Source organism: Sus scrofa, chromosome X (assembly GCF_054392235.1).
Source record: "Sus scrofa isolate SSC_HxYL_T2T_F1_AM1 chromosome X, Sscrofa_HxYL_maternal_Yorkshire_Landrace_v2.0, whole genome shotgun sequence".
NCBI lineage: Eukaryota > Metazoa > Chordata > Mammalia > Artiodactyla > Suidae > Sus > Sus scrofa.
In genome coordinates, this window is record NC_139401.1 from 25,394,962 (window position 1) to 25,412,197 (window position 17,236).

Sequence of the window (17,236 nt, forward strand, 5' to 3'; positions counted from 1 at the left end):
GGATAGACGTTGTCTTTTTTTTTTTTTTTTTTTTTTAATCTAGATGTCTGGTCTAGGACCAATACTTCTATGGGAGACAGAAAAGTGATGACATTTGGGGAGTCTGAGTTATGTACAAAAAAGATGAACATAAACCATGATACATCATGAAGCTTCTAGGTACTCCTATTCTCTCTACTCAAAGTAGTGGAGATTTCAAAGAATATAGACAATATATATTGTCTTAAGCATTGCACTTGTTGGCTTCACTGGTTGGGAGAATCCCTTAGGATCTCAGCCTGGAGAAAGACTGGGTCACTTGGCTTGAGTTGAGAGTAATACAAATGAGCAGGAGGGTTTGGGCCCATCGCTGAAAACAGGGTGAAACAGAACAGGGGAAGAATAATCACAATGTCTTTTAGTAAGTCTTCACTATCAAATATCAAAAGGCAAAGCCATAATAGATGTGTAGGCTCCTCAACCATTGGCAGGTAAAAATTTCATCTCCTCATATTACAAGTGGTCATGAGTCCTGATAAGGTGAAGTGATTCACCTAAAATCACCCAGGTACTTTAAAGGCAGAGTGTGCCCTTTGGCTTTTCAGCTCTGTAACGTTAACAAAGAACAAGCAACTTCAGTCTGTCAACAGATGAGTGGATACAGAAGATGTGGTATGTATTACAACAAAATATTACCCATCTGTAACAAAGAATGAGATTTTTCCATTTACAGCAACATGGATGGACTTGGAGGGCATTGTGCTAAGTGAAGTAAGTCAGAGAGAGAAAGACAAATAACTATATGATGTCACTTATACATAGAATCTAAAAACAACAACAAACTAGTGAATATAACAAAAAGGAGATGACTTAAGAGCTATAAAAGATAAACTAGTGGTCATCAAAGGGGAAGGGAACAGAGGGGCAATAGAGGAGTGAGGGAGTGTGAGGTACAAACTATTGGGTGTAACAGGCTCAGGGGTATATTGTACAAAACGAGGATAGAGTCAATATTTTGGAATAACTCTAAGTGGAAAGTAACCTTTTAAAATAGTATACAAAATTTTTAAAAAATTTAAATTTAAAGAAAATAAATTAAAAGTAAAATATAACCATTAAAAAGAAAAAAAAAAGAATAAGTAACTTCACATGTGGTCTGAAGATGGCATTTAAAATGTTAACAATTTGCCACACGCGAATGATGTCCACACAAAGATAACCAAAGATTTAGAAAAGAAAGAGTAAATCAGGAGAAAAATATTAATGTGACTTATGTCAGAAATGCATAGACAGACTAATTTGTCTAAATTTTACCAAAGTTGGTTCCATTCACCATGTTAATGATGTGTAGAAATACCCAAATGCATCAAAATTTAATCCTGGCAAATGAGAGAAGCTAGCTTGATTTAATGGAAAATCTGATTTCTAAAATGTAATTAAAGTGAATGGTGATTTATTACTTTCAGAAAAACATAGTAACTATTCACCACATAAAGTGTTTTAATTTTTTTGTTGTGCCAAGTTACTCGCATCAGAATAGTTAGTATTTTATTACATACAGGGACTACACACATTTTAAAAAATATTTTGTTGTTTTGGGTATGTTAAATACTTTGCTAGCTTTTTTAAAATACTACTGATTTGCTATGAACATTGCTTTGACTAATAATTCGAAAGGTAAATACCTCAAAATCCTATATTTTAATTTTTATGAATTATACTTTAATAAGCCCTTATTGAATTATAATTTGCAAAAAAGAAAGTAGATTCCAGCTCAATGAATTATCACAAATTGGGCACACACATGGAAACTACCCAAGTCAAGAAGTAATCATTTACTAGTACCTCTGCAACCCACCTTTGGCCCTTTCTTATTTACTAGTCCCTCCATCCCCACTGATGTATTAACACTGTCCCTATACCATAGATTAGTTTTGACTCTTTTTGAATTCTTATGAAGAGGATCATAAGGTAGATCTATATATTTTTCTGTTTTGCTTTGTTTGCTCAGCTTTGTGAGATTCATCCTTGATGTTGCCTGTGGAAGTAGTTCATTCATTTTCTTTGCTGTACAGTTGGCCATTAAACAATTCCACTATGATTCATTGTTAGTTTTACCATTGAAGGACATTTGGATTGCTTTCTAGCTTTGGCTATTATGAATACTGCTGTTTCAAATGCTCTTGAGTGTGCCTTTTGAGGCACTTATGCACCTATTTCTGTTAGCTATATCAGTAGGAGCATGGTTGCTAGATCAAAGTGTGTGAATATGGTCAGCTTGAGTAGATATTGAAAGTTGTACCAATTTATACTCCCACCTACAGTGTCTTAGAGTCCAGTTAGCACATACATGTCTGAGAGTTGTCAAATCTTGTAATTTTAGCACTTCTGGTGGGTTGTAATGGCATGCCACTGTTGTCTGAATTTGTACTTCAGTGATTACTAATGAAGCTGAGAAACATTCATATGTTTATTACCCTGGGATCATTTTGAGAGGGCCGCTTCATGTCTCTTGCCCATTTTAACATCACCTTCTAGGTCTATAGCTCTTTGATATGTAGGAATTCTTGTTATATTATAAAGATTTATTTTATGGGGAGGAGGAGGGAGTAGGTGGTTGGAGAGCTTGGGCTTAATAGATAGAAACTATTGCCTTTGGAATAGATTAGCAATGAGATCCTGCTGTGTAGCACTGGGAACTATGTCTAGTCACCTATGATGGAGCATGATAATATGTGAAAATAGAATGTGTACATGTATGTGTAACTGGGTCACCATGCTGTACAGCAGAAAAAAAATTGCATTGGGGAAATAACTATTAAAAATAATAACAAAAAAAGATTTATTTTATATTACATATTATGGTATGAGTTCTTCATCAGTTATATGTGTTGCAAATATTTTTCCCCGGCCTCTGTCTTAACCTTTTGCTTTCCCAATGTCTTTTCATTAATAGAGTGTCTTCATATTAATCTCGTCCAATTTATTAATCTCTTACTATATTGTTAGTGCTTTATGTATCCACTCAAGACATCTTTGCCAGATACTGATGATGCATTCTAAAATTTATCTTTTGCCTTTAGATTTACAATCCATGTGTTTAATTAACTGACACAGTGTCATTTTTTTATTATAATAGAATCCCTTCAATGCTGTTCTTCAGTTTTACCTTTCTGATTACTCAGGTGTCCAGGTACTTTCTATGTTCTATTGTTTTATAGGCTATCCTTGGGAGAGTAACATAACTCTCTTAATTACTGAAACTTGATAACAAGTCTTGATAGCAAGTGGAGTAATCCCTTCAACTTGATTGACTCCTCAAGGATTTTCTTGGTGTTTCCTGACCCTTTACATTTCAATGTGCAGTGTAGAGCGAGTTTATTAATTTCCACAAATAAATGTCCACTGATTCTAGGTTTAAAATAGAAATTCTGTTGAATACAGATCATTTTGAAGGGGAATTGATATCTTTCAATATGTGGTGTTCCAACTGATGAACATGGTGTATTTCTTCATTAATTTAGATTTTCTTTATCTTCTCTTAATAATATAGTATTTTTTGTGTGTAGAGTTCCTGCATGTATTTTGATTTATTCTATTTTATTGTCCTATTATAAGCAGTATTGGTTTAAAACAATTTTAAAAACTGTTCATTCAAGTAATCCATACATACATAAGTGTATGTTTATAAAAGTATGTTCACAAACTGAACATACCTATGTAGTCAGCATCATTGCCAAGAAAGAGAATTTTATCGAAAGACCTCACTGTTCTCCTTTTCAGCACCTAAATCCCTACGTGTATCCCCTACCCTAATTTTAACAGCAGAAATTAGTTTTGCTGTAAAACTAGAATCGTACAATATATACTCTTCTTAGAGGTTATTCTTTTGCTCGACATAGTATTAACAACTCATGCTTATTAGTACGTGTAATTGTAGATCTTTTGTGCTAATAGTTGCATAGTGTTCCATTTTGAAACATACTTCAATTTAACTATCCATTTTACTCTTGATGAGCATTTGGTAGTTTTCAGGTTGGGTGTATCCTTTCTATTTTAGCCAACCTAGCTCATCTGGAGTAGCATTTCATTGTGGGTTTCCATTTCTTCAGTAATATTCAGCATTTTCATGTACTATTTGCCATATACCTTTTAAAATAACTTTGAAAATTGTTTAAGTCTTATCTCAATTTTTTCACTGATTTTTAAGACTACAGAATACTTTGTATATTTTGGATACAAATTATATTTGATATTTGCTTGGTGAATATTTTCTCCCAGTGTGTGGCTTGTATATTTTCTTATCATGTCTTCTGGTGAAGAGAAGTCTTAGAAAAGTGATATGTAATTTATAAATTTCTTCTGTTATAGTTAATGATTTTTTTTTGTCCTAAGAAGACATTGAGCCCCTCAAGTTTATGAAGATATTTTTTAATAGTTTCTTCTAGAAGTTATATCTTTTAGCCTATATAGTTAAGTCTATGATCAATAGTGAATTAGTTGTGCATTGTATGGAGTCCAACAAAGACTCATGTTTTTTTTCAATATGTACGTTAAGTTATTCTAGGGTCCTTGGCCAAAATGATACCTCTTTCTTATCGAATTGTTTTGATGCCTTTGTCCAAGATCATTACACTGTATAGAACATCTTCAAAAACCTACAAAATAGCAACAGAGTCAATAAATGAATTCAGCAGTGTTTCAGAATAATGAATCAATATATAAAAATTAATTATTTCTGTAGGTGGAACAATTGAAAAATACAATTTATAAAAATATATGAAATACTATCAAGAAATATAAAATACCTAAGATCAATTTTCACATAAGATGTAAAATACCACTTTATAAATATTAATACCTCTAAAAATAGGATATTTTTATATGGTTTTAATACATTACTTAAAAAATTAAGGAATAACTAGATTAATGTAAACATGTCCTGTGTTCATGGATTAGGAGACTTATTGTTACTATATAAAATGTCTTCAAATTGATCTACAAATGCAATTAAATCCCAATCAAAATCCCAGTGGGTGTTTTTATAGAAATTGACAAGGTTACTGTAAATTTTATGTGGAAGTGCGAACAGTATTGGCTTTGAAATTTTATTTTCTACCTATTTGGGGTGGAATATAGAAATACAAATGACTTTTGAATATTAACCTTTTATTTGGGAACTTACTAAATTATAGTTATACTAATATAAACTTTATATTGATAATATATATATTCTTTTAAAGTTTCTAAATAATCATATTATTTTATATAAGTATTTTATTCATTTCTTTCCAATTCTTGTGATTTTTGTTTTTTTGTTTTTTTTTCCTTGCTAGCACTAACTAAGCAGTAACTGATGAGATGCAGTGCTAACAGGCATTTTTATTTTATCCTTGTACCAGAGGACAATCTTCCATCATTGTATTACCAAATATTAAGACTGTTCCAAAAATAACTTTTATCTAATTAGGGATGTGTTCCTCTATTTCTGGGTTATAAGTTTTTTTCTTGCCTGTATGTGTTGAGAACCTGTGTAATTATTTAATATGGTGGCTTACAAATTGATTTTCAAAGTTAAACCAACTTGGCATTCTTCTAATAAATTCATTATGTTCTTAATAGTTTATCCTTTTATATATTGCTGGATTTGATTTATTAATGCATTGATTAGGATTTTTATGTCCATATTTATGAGAAGTGGCCTTTTCTTTTTTTGTGAAACTTCTGTTATGTTAGGTATCTGGATTATGATGGTCAGAAAATTAAAGAATTTCCCCTTTTCCCCCTATACTTTGAAATTCTTTGTTTGAAATACATGTAATTTATTCTTAAAACTATGTTACCAATAATTACTGGTTTGAGTTATCTGAGCCAGAAATTTTCCTAGTGGTGGGAAAAAGTTAGATTTTCTATTTCCTGTGGCAGTTTCAATAAGTTTTGTTTTACAAGGATATTGTGTCCATGCCATATAGTTAAAAAATGTACTGACATAAAATTTTTGATAATAACGTCTTACTTTTTCAGTGTCTTCTTTCCTCCTTGCATTGCTGAGCCTTCCATTGGCATCATTTTTATTGTGCTGATAAAAACACCTTGATACTTTCTTTAGGAGAGAGGACCTATTTATGATAACTTGTGTTTTCTTTGTCTGAAAATATTTTTATCTTATTTTATTTTGAGGAATATTTTACTGGGAGTAGAAATATAAATTGGCAATCATTTCTTTAAGCCATTTGATCATATTACCCCATTGTTCCCTGGTTTCCCTCATCTTCGTTGGGAAGTCATTTTGCAGTCTTTTACTCCTTTGAGGATAATACGTTATTTTTCCTCTGGAAACTTTTTAGATTTTCTTTTTTGTCTTTATTTTCATCAGTTTTATTAATATATTTCTAGATATGGCTTTATTTGAATTTGTCTTGCTAGAAATTCCTGGTACTTTTTAAATCTGCGGCTTGATGATTTTCATCAAATTAGGAAAATTACCAGGATTTATCTCTTCAAATATTGCTTCACTGCCCTTTACCTCTCTGCGAGGCACCAAATTCCAGGCTGACCTCCTTTCTGGATCTTAGTTCTACAAATGCTCACTGCCTTGGTAGCTTTCTAATGCCTTTAAATAGACATAGATCTTTGGTTAAATATTTTATCCATGTTTTCTGGTTGTTTTTAGTGGAATAGTTGATCTAATTCAGCCTGTTCTGTCATTAGTAGAACTGAAGATCTATGGAATACAACCTAATAGAATCCAAATTAATGGGGTTAGTGAAGTGAAATCCTAAAAAGAACACACAATAATTTGTTAGTTTTTTTATCTGTTAAAAATCCCAAGTATGATTTTTTGTTCTTTTAATGTTTTTATATGATATATTAATTTCTGTATATTATACTATATATTACATATTTTACTAAAATATGTAGTTTTAATATAACCTTTTATTGTTTCTATTACAAGAGTACACTTGTGCTCCTCCTAATTTTTTCCTAGGGTTTTCTCACATAAATGTTGCAAACCAAGCATGGGAGCTTGTGGGGAAAAATCGTTCCTCGCTTCTCCCCCTAACGAAGTTATTTGGCTTTGTTCCTAAGCTAACCAGAGTCCCATCAAAGTACGTACACTATGGAGTTCCCGTCGTGGCGCAGTGGTTAACGAATCCAACTAGGAACCATGAGGTTGTGGGTTCGATCCCTGGCCTTGCTCAGTGGGTTAAGGATCTGGTGTTGCCGTGAGCTGTGGTGTAGGTCGCAGATGCAGCTTGGATCCTGTGTTGCTGTGGCTCTGGCGTAGGCCAACGGCTACAGCTCTGATTAGACCCCTAGCCTGTGAACCTCCATATGCAGTGGGAAGCCACCCTAGAAAAGGCAAAAAGACAAAAAAAAAAAAGTAGACTATGAAGCCACAATTTATCATGTAGTGTCAAAATATGGAAGTGATTTCTTCCCCCAAAAATCTCTTAACCACTATTGAAGTGATAATTAAAATTGACATGGAATCTTATGTCTTTATTTCAAATGTCTTTTGCAGTCCTCCTCCTTAGACTGATATGCACCTGCCACTTATATACTCAAGTATATATGAGTTTGTGTAACAATGAAATTAAACCATTAAGGATGGATTTGCTTAAAGATTAGACAAATGGAATCTGAATTTGTACAGGGAGAAGATCAAATTGAGAGCCAAAATTTGCTAGCTGCTTATTGATTTCAGGTCCACACTCTGAATTTATGATTGAGTCATAGGAAGAGAGTGCTGAACTCAAATTAAAAGTGGTGGGCATCAGAGGCTGTGATCTTCCCAACAGTGTTGCAGGAAATAAAGGGCATTCCATTATACCTCATTAATAAGGGACTAGAACAGGAGGGGAAGATCAGCAGGTTCACTGTGATAGTCAGGCAAGTTTCTTTTCTGTGCAGATATAGGTGATTCCACTAGTGAGTTGCATCTTCAAAATGTTATATATTTGCTTCTTTATATAATCATACTGATGGTAGGCAGTATGCAGAATATCAGATGAGAAATCAGAACTCAACCTGTCATTCTATTGTTGACACTCTTCAGTTAAGCTTTTCGTGGCACTCTGCCTTGCCTTCCCACCTAAATTGATGATGTGGTCAGTGTGTCAGTGGGTTAACTCCCCAGCTGCTTCTATTCCTGGTAAGTCGAGAACCCTTGTGGAGATTTCCATCACACAAAATATAATTGTTAACCCCACTCTCCTAACCTGGGTAATAATAATTGAAAGCTGAATTCCTTCCTTCCTTGATTATTCATCCACTAAGTCATTTGATACGCATGTCCCAGGCACTTTGGTGGTCCAGAGACTCTGTAGCTCCCTAGAACTTCCTCTTACCTGTATCTCTCTACTCTTGTGTCAAAAAAATGTCATCATTGCCTTGATAGATCTCTAATACCTTCAACCAGATAATTTTTAAATGTTTCCATTTGTTTTAGTCCAAAATTCCTATCTCTTAGCAGAAGATTGAGTTTTGACCTCTAATAAACTATAGGAAGTACTCTGTGTCACTTTGTATCCTTGAAGAGTAGTGCAGGACCATAAAAAATGACTGTGTAGTTTGAGATCATGCAAAATGATCTTAATAATCAACGGGGAAAATTCTGATTATTCTCTGACTTTTGAAAATTCTTATCAAAATATTAAAACTCTTATTTTAAATTATAAATGTATAGGGAAATAAAAATAAAACTAGTGTTTGTGTAGTGGTCTGTAATTTTAAACAGAAACACTGAAAATTAATGTATTTCTTTGTCAACCATAGTGTTTGCTCTCTTCTTACCATGTAACTTATGACACAGAAAACAGGAATCTTTTCTATGTTTTGGTGAGTTACCATTCTAAGATTAGATCAACTTCCAACGTTTTATCCTTTGTTCATTCAGTATCATGAAATATCTCCAGAGTTCCTTGGAACTCTTGTGAAGGTTTTGTTGCTGGCATCACCTCCTCTAGAACAGTGACATCCTTTTTGTCATAACTACTGTTCCTCAATTTTATCTCTAAGTTCACCTTCCCCAAGTTCCTCTGACTTTATATCAAGAGTCCCTTCAATGGTGGTGAGACCATTCCCATGGCCAGTTATTTCTTCCATAAATCTATTTATTTTCTATTCGAATTTCACTTCTAGGATTATCACTTTCTGTTTCTTTGTTGAACTTACATTTCGGTGCCCAATTTCCTATTGGATTTGTCCATCAAAAAAAAAGTCACAAGGATCTATCATGAGAAACCAAGGAGGAATTCAACTATACAGTTTGCTGTCTGTGTGAACTTAAAAACAGATGCTCAGTGACTAGTCACTGACAGATTTTGAAAGAGGGGACTTGGTGTGTCATTGATCATGATATGAAACTTATAGAATGATCTGGGAACTGAGGAGCTAGCATATTGGTTTATACTTTAGGCAATTTCTCACAGTTAATATACTGTGGTAATTGAAATTTGGATCATGTTGTTTCTGGGGCTGGTATTATTTAAACTGGAGTAACTGAAATTTGTGCCTATCAGGACCGTGTAAAGAGAAAAATGTATGTATAAGCATTTACTGTTGAGTGAAAACCTTTTACCATGAGTAAAACTTATGCTGGTGAAGTCCCATGAAGAGGCACTTTTCTCAGGATCTTGATCAAGCATTTCAACAGGTGACAAATTCACTTACTTAACTTTTGTGGCCTGCTGGCATCTCAGTATTTCTGGTTCCTTTTGGCATAATGAGGGATTCCTGTATTCACATAACATTTAATAGGCACTAAGTTTAGAGTGAAATCAATATTGGCTGAATAGAATATGAAACAGTTCAGACACTCAACAGTTCACAAATGCAAACTGACATGTGAGTGCTAATGGAACCAAGAGATTTCACCTGACTGACTGTGGACCAAGTCTAACAGGGAAGAGAGCCAGATAGAAGATTGTGAATAAAATGAGACAGGGCTATTGCAGGTGGCTATAACTCTGCAGTGAAAGAGAGAATGGTGCTGCTGGACACCAGCTGTGGTGCTTCTGTCAAGATGAGCCAAACTGAACTGCCAGTGTTTTATCATTTTCATCTGGTTCATTCATTACTTATAATCCCCAAATTATTTTTAATATTTTCTCTTAGGTAGAATAGTGTTGGAGGGATATCACTTATATGAAAGCCAAACAAAATATGTCCCTTGATGTGACATTGTGAAGTTGACCATATGGCATAGAAGAAATAATGTCCTCTGACTCAGGCTGTTACTATCACTGCTGACTCACTGAATGACAGCAGAAAGCTACTTACTTTTTTTTCTTATGTTTTAGCTTCTAAGCTGTTTAAGAATAATGATAAGAAAAAAAAAAGAATAATGATAAGAATTTACCCACATCACAGAGTTCTGGGATTTATAAAGTATTGTTTTTAAAATATTTTGAAATTTGTGGATCAAATGTGTTAATGTTATTTTAAACATTGTTACTAAGTTCCTGCTTGAATCAAACCATTGTAGTGATGGATACTTTCTAAATTTTAAATAGTTTTTAATATTACGTGCATGCCCAAATGAATTATTTAAATATAAATCCCAATTAGGAATTTCACAGAGTGATAATATGGGTAGTATGACTTCTAATAGTGAGGCAATATAGTTGTGTTTTAAGTGCTTTGTAGAAGGATGTATTAAATTGAATCACATGGGTACCATTTTCATAGGTCAAAATGTTAAAGTACCAGGAATTTCATATAGTTTAGTCTAAATTAAGGCCAAAGATTAATTCTGTTTCCATTTTTTTTCCTAGCTAATGAATTTAATCTCTAAGTCCTAATTTCTCAATTATAAATTGGATGTGATGCAGCCTGCTATTTAAAAAATTTAAGAATTGAGCCAGAATATTTATTTTTCTCTGTTATCCCTCTTTCTATATATCTCTTACTTGCCTATTTATATATTAACACTAATAAATACTTTATTTATTAGCTATGTGAAACTGACCAACTTAATTCTTCTAAACCTCAATTTTCAACTATAAAATGATAATAGTAAATACCAAATTGGACTGCTATTCCAATTAAAGGGGGCTATATGTGTTAAGTATTTAAAATGGTACCTGGCGCTTACTTCATGTTTAACAAATGTCAAGTCTTAATTGTATAACTTTAGAGCAGAAACAAAGCATTATTCCTAATGTTTAGTCCCATCTTTACATTTTTATCTAGTCAGAAAACTTTCTGTTTTCTGGTGTGGTATTGGTAGGATTAATAAAATATTCTGATTAGGAAAAGTACAATATCTATCATTTGGTTGTACATAATAAATGTTTATGGTTGACTTCCAAATTATTCAAAATATAGTTTGTTCATCAATTACTAAGAAATTACTTCAGAATGCTGTAAGCCTGAGGGTCTCCCTTATAACCATCTGTTATGATTGCATTATCGATGTATAGGTGAGTCAGTTAGTGTTAGTCCATAGAGTCTTGCACGAAGTAGCTTGTATTGTGTAGTCTAACTGATCCATCTTTAATTCTTTAAAAAATTCTTACTTTCATTATTGTAAGGCACAGTTTTCTATTTTGTTGTTAGTAGCATATTCTCTATAAGTGATGATCTAAATGGAGTGTCTCAGATTGGAAGGTAGTGCTGTTATGCCTTTTCTACAAATATCATCAGTGCCTACTGGAAGAGCACTGGTATTCCATGTTAATCTTGCCCTCTTTGGAAGGCAGTTATGCCAAAGCTGTCCTGTTTACCTCCATCTGATCACACTCAAATTCAGTATCCATCTGGCTTCTGACTCTTGGCTCCATCTTTGCCATCAATGACTGCTTCACTCTCTGGATTTGATGCTTCTTTCTGGTCTACCTGGCTCTGACTTGTGGCTTTTCCGTCAAAAACTTTGGCTCGACTTTGAACAGGAAGCTGTTCAGAGCACCCTGAATGTGCCGATTTCTTCAGAATCTATTTCCTTGGCTCTAGTAAGCTGGACCAACAACAGACTGGCTTGACTGCCAGTGGACTCAGTAATGCAAAAGAGCATTGAGAAATGGGGGTGTTCATCATGGTTCTATCAGAAGCTTTGAACTCATGCAGAATCATTTCCCTTAACACCCTTTGTTATTCTTGGGGAAAACAGACCCTTTTTAGTCAAAATAAATGCTTGATGTTTTAGGAAAAACATCACTCAAAGTGTAGAGTTTTATTTAAAACTCTAGAGTTACATGGCTGTAGTCTGTGTATTCTGAAGTATTGCCCAATACCACTTTTTTTTTATAAAGCATATGAAAAATGCAGCTATACACTTCTCCCTCTGCTGTAAAAAAGTCTGGCACTAATGACACCTTCTGTTATGTTGATAATTATTAGAAGACTTGCTATTTCTACCACACAGTAGAAAATGCAAGCAACACAAACCTCAGAGTCAGATTAGAAAGCTTTCATGATATTTGAGGTCAATTTCCAGCAAGCATTCTTGTAGTCATGATTAAATTCTGTGTGATTTTTCAAGTATCACCCTAGATATGAAAAGTTTCTCATTATTTCATTTATATGTCTGACATAAACACTGTCAGTCTCAAATAATAAAATACAATGGAAAGTGTCGACATTTTTAGTTTTCAATTAGCAATATTGTTTTAAGCACTTACTTTGAAGTAAAAATTTGCACAATTAGGACATTTATAAATGAAAGCATTTGGCTGACTGAGATGCATATTTCAGGAAAATGAAAACTGTTATTTTTTTCTCTATTATCTGGTTAGCATTCCTGAGTAGCCATTTGTTTCAAACATGTCAGCTTTCTTTTAATTATTCATTTTAAGCAGTCACTGATTACTATATGTTATTTAAGTGGTCTGGGAACATCTGTAGGCTAAAGCCAAGGTCAGTGTTTTGAATTTGAGAACATGATTGAGGCATTTTTCCTAAGGTCAAAGACTGACCTGAAACTGGGGGTGGTCATGTTAGAGAAGAATTCAGGACAATTATAAGATCAAAGCTGACTGGTACTGGTGCTTGGCAGGGCCTGAAGCACTTCAGAGATGGCATAAGCTCAAGCAATTGCAATCAATGGAGAGTGCTGTTGGTGTGTTCTAGGGACTCAGACTCTAGGAAACTAGGCTGTAAGCAAAGCCACTGATGTTAGAAGAAGAGTGGCTTCAGGACCAGTGGTAGAAGGTAATCAAATATACTTAGGGAGCAGTAAAGAGAATCTAGTTACCAAGAACCTAGAAAAAAACAAATGGTCAAGTCAGGTTGGATGCTTTTTCGCTGGAATGAGTAATAACATTGTCCCTGGATAAAAATTAGTCCCAGAGAATGGCATAGGGATAAACCTATATGTGAGGGATAAAAATGATTACTTGTCCATGTTAGAGTGTTATCATTAAAGAAGCCAAACATACTATTGTAACATGAGCCTTATTTAGGATGCTGGCAGTGAAAAAGAAAGTTCAAAAGGTAGATTTGAAATGTATCATGAGGGAAGAATTGATTGAATTTGTGAATTAGTTGTAGGTTGAAAAGATGCCTGTTAGCTTTCAAAACTCAGCATGCCTGTGACCAGTTGATGAAAAAGAATAGGCCAATAGGAGCAATGATCAAGATGGTGGAGGAGTAAGATGTGGCACTCACCTTCTCTCACAAACACATATTAAAAAATACCCTTTCTACATGTAGAACAATTTGCACAGAACATCTACTGAGTGCTGGCAGAAGATCACAGACTTCCATAAAGATCAAGAAACTCTCCACATAACTGGTTAGAGCAAAAGGAAAAAAAAAGGGAAAGAGAGAAGAGAAAAAAAGGAATCAGGATGGGACTAGCACTCCAGAGCAGAAGCTGTGAAAGAGGAAAGGAACACACACCCTGGGAGGCCACATAACTGACAGAGAGATCAGCTGGGAAAGGGGGAGCCTCAAAGCATCAGAGAAAAGCACAACAGCTGGACTGAGGAGGACAAAGCAGAGAGAGTGCTGCATCACCATCCATGACACCACAGCTTGAGACACTTGGGTGGGGGCTGGGTGCTGAGACTCAGGCTATGGAGGTCAGCCCGAGGGGGCTAGGGAGCAGTGCACCATGGGCTGGGGTGCCACAGCTGAGGAAGCACAGGAGGAGGCCTGGGCCCATAGGAGAAATAAAGTGCCATTTTTGGGGAGGGTGAGAGGAGAAGGGGTGAAAACACTGTAGGAACTTCTTTCTTTGCACATGCAGGCTCTCAGATGATGGTGCAACTTTTATGTGGGGCAGGTGCAAACAGCAATAGCCATTTCAGACTCTGGAAGCCCACCGCCACCAGTATCCTGTGAACAGGCACCACCTACATCCCCAATCACTTCAGGGGTCACCACCACCCTGCAACCGAGTGTCACTCATTGCCCTCACCTCCCTGGGAATGCATATGCCTCACCATTGCCACTGCCAAAGGCTCTAAGCACAACTCCCACCTCCCTGAGGGTCCCTGCAACCATGAGCAGCCTGCTGCCCCTACCTCCCTGTAGATCCTCACCACTACTAATGGCCTGGCAAACAGTCTGCTGTCTACAGACACTGCCAATTGTCCCTATCTCCCCGAAAGCATGTGTAGGCCATATACCTGTACACCTCCTGTCGAAGGGATAACAGCCTGTGCACACTGAGGGAAGAGGCAGCAAGCATGCAAACTAAAAGCAGCTCTCATGCCAAAAAAAAAAAATAGCCCTCACAAACTATGCAGGGTCTATCCCACATATACATAGGCCTTTAAGACTACAGTAGATAATTGTTTTCTCTAAACTCATAGAATAAGAAAAATATAAGCAAAATGAAGAAGCATAGGAACAATCTCCAGTTAAAGAACAGGAGAATTCTCTTGAAGGAGTAAACAATGAAATGCCTCTGCAGTCTAACAGACACTAAGTTCAAGAAAGAGGTAATGAAAGTATTGAAAGAATTAAGACTGGATATGAACAGTAAAGCAGATTACTTTAGAAAAGAACTAGAAACTATAAGGAGGAGCCAAAAAAAAAAAAAAGAAAGAAAATTCATTTGCAGAGACACAAGCTGAGTTAAAAGCACTGAAGAGCAGAATGAACAGTGCAGAGGAACAAATAAGTGACTTGGAAGATAAAATAATGGAAATCATCTAATCAGGACAACAGACAGAAAACCAAATGAAAAAACATGAACGCAATATAAGAGATTTATGGGATAATATAAAAGTGGGCTAATCTACACATAATAGGGATTCCAGAAGGAGAAAAAAAGAGGGGAGTGAAAATATATTTGAAGAAATTATGGTTGAAAACTTTCCAAATCTAAAGAAGAAAACAGATATCCAGATACAGGAAGCACAGAGGGCCCCAAACAAGATGAGCCCAAACATACCTACACCAAGGCATATCATAATAAAAATGGCAAAAGTTAAAGGTAAGGATAGGATTCTAAAGGCATCAAGAGAAAAACAAAGAGTTCATTATAAGGGAACCCCCAGAAAGCTATCAGCTGATTTCTCTGCAGAAGTGCTACAGGCCGGAAGAGAGTGGCAAGGTATATTCCAAGTTCTAAAAGGGAAAAATTTGCAGCCTATATTACTCTACCCAGCAAGATTATCTTTTAAAATAGAAGTGGAAATAATTTCTCAAACAAAATGTAAAATACTACAGCAGTGCTAAACCCATTCTAAAAGAAATATTGAGAAGTCTCCTCTAAATAGAAAAGAAGTGTAAGGAGATATAGGATGGAGGAAATCACAATTGGAAAGTAGTCACTTAAATAAGCCAGTATACAGATCAAAAAGAAAAAAAAAGGCCAAAAAGAGACCCATTTTGGAGTGACGATGAGGGTCAATTCTGTGTTAGGCATACTGAGTTTACCATGATTGTGGAAACAGTTATAGAGACAAGTAAAACATGTGAGGAAAAATAATGCATATCCCTCTACTGTGAATGTTCTTTTATTCTTCGTTTTGTTGGCATCAGTTTCTATAGCTTACAGTCCTAAGTGAAGTATTGAGGTGATAGTGAAGACGGAAACATATTTAAACTTACAAAGAATATTTGCTTTTCTTCTTAAATAATACTAACTTAAAAATAAAAGATATTAAAGTATATAAATTTTTAGCTAGAAAGCCAAATTCAATTAAGTATATTAAAATATTGAAGCTGCAGACAACTCCAGGGCTATCATTGATACTGCAGTGTATATGAAAATAGCACATTAGAATTTTGTATTACACACTCTGAACAGCTGTCCTCAATGTCATCAGAAAAAAGTATTCATAAATAAATTTAAACTAACATTTACAACTTGTAAGTTAACATATATACCAAATTAAAAGACACATGAAACAAAATATTCTATTCCCAGCAAACAAATTTAAACCTGAATGAACAACCCCAAATATCTAAGACTTACATGAAATAAACGACCAAACTTTAAGGAGAGTTTTAGAAAGATTGGTTAAATGGAGACATAGACTATTTTCTTAGATGGATGCCTTAGTATTATAAAGATCATAATTATATCTCAAGTCAGTTTTTACATTTAACACAATTCCCATAAAAATCCTAGTGGCATGTTATTTTTTTTTCTGATTTTGACAATAGGAATTCTACAGTTTATTTGAACAAATAAATGCATGAGAATAGCATAGGAAAAATTTTATAAGAAGTATATTGAGAAGTATGTAACTTTGCCATAGTATTTAATCTTAGATATAATGTATTAGAAAACTACAATATCCAAAGTGGATATTGGTTTACATATTGATAGACAATTCAGTTAAAAAGAATTGAAAATATAGGAGGAATTGTAATTTGAGATACAAATGACATTAGTGTTTCAAATCAGGATTGAAATGTTGGACAATACACTAAATGAAATAGAAGCAACAGGTTAAGTAGATAAGATTAATAATAAATTTAGATGGTTATATATTATCTGAGAAACTGCAGATATGTTAGATATAGATAGAAAAATTAAACAATGAAATGTATAGTGAAAGTACTGTTGAAAATGTTATAATTTTGAAATGTAGGGGAGTTTCATGGGGGGAACTTGACAATAAACAATAAAAACAATTTAGAGAATTATAAACTTGAATACCTATGTATTAATAATATATAATTACCTAAAATATATAAAATCTACTGGAAAAATAGAGTATAATGCAGTAGACAGACATCTCATAATAAAAATTCTTACCAGTTAATCAGAAAAAAGATGTAGCCTAAAAGCAAATGATGTGAAAGATAGGAAGAGGTAATTCACAAAAAATGAAGATAAAATACAAATAGGTAA

The 17,236-nt window shown here is 34.3% G+C and overlaps 1 protein-coding gene and 1 long non-coding RNA gene across 4 annotated transcripts in view; one reads left to right on the forward strand and one right to left on the reverse strand.

The window, feature by feature from the left end:
• LOC110257768 (uncharacterized) overlaps positions 1–17,236 on the forward strand; it is a 575,664-nt gene that overhangs the window by 458,488 nt on the left and 99,940 nt on the right. The window lies entirely within an intron of this gene.
• Positions 1–17,236, reverse strand: part of LOC110257722 (uncharacterized) — a 476,707-nt gene that overhangs the window by 4,410 nt on the left and 455,061 nt on the right. The window contains exon 17 of one of the 2 annotated variants that reach the window (XM_085008769.1): positions 4,395–4,637. The exons of the other annotated variant lie outside the window; for it this stretch is intronic. The gene's annotated coding sequence lies outside the window, so the exon portion shown is untranslated. Of the gene's footprint in view, positions 1–4,394; positions 4,638–17,236 lie in introns of those variants that run through there. 2 annotated transcript variants of the gene reach the window in all.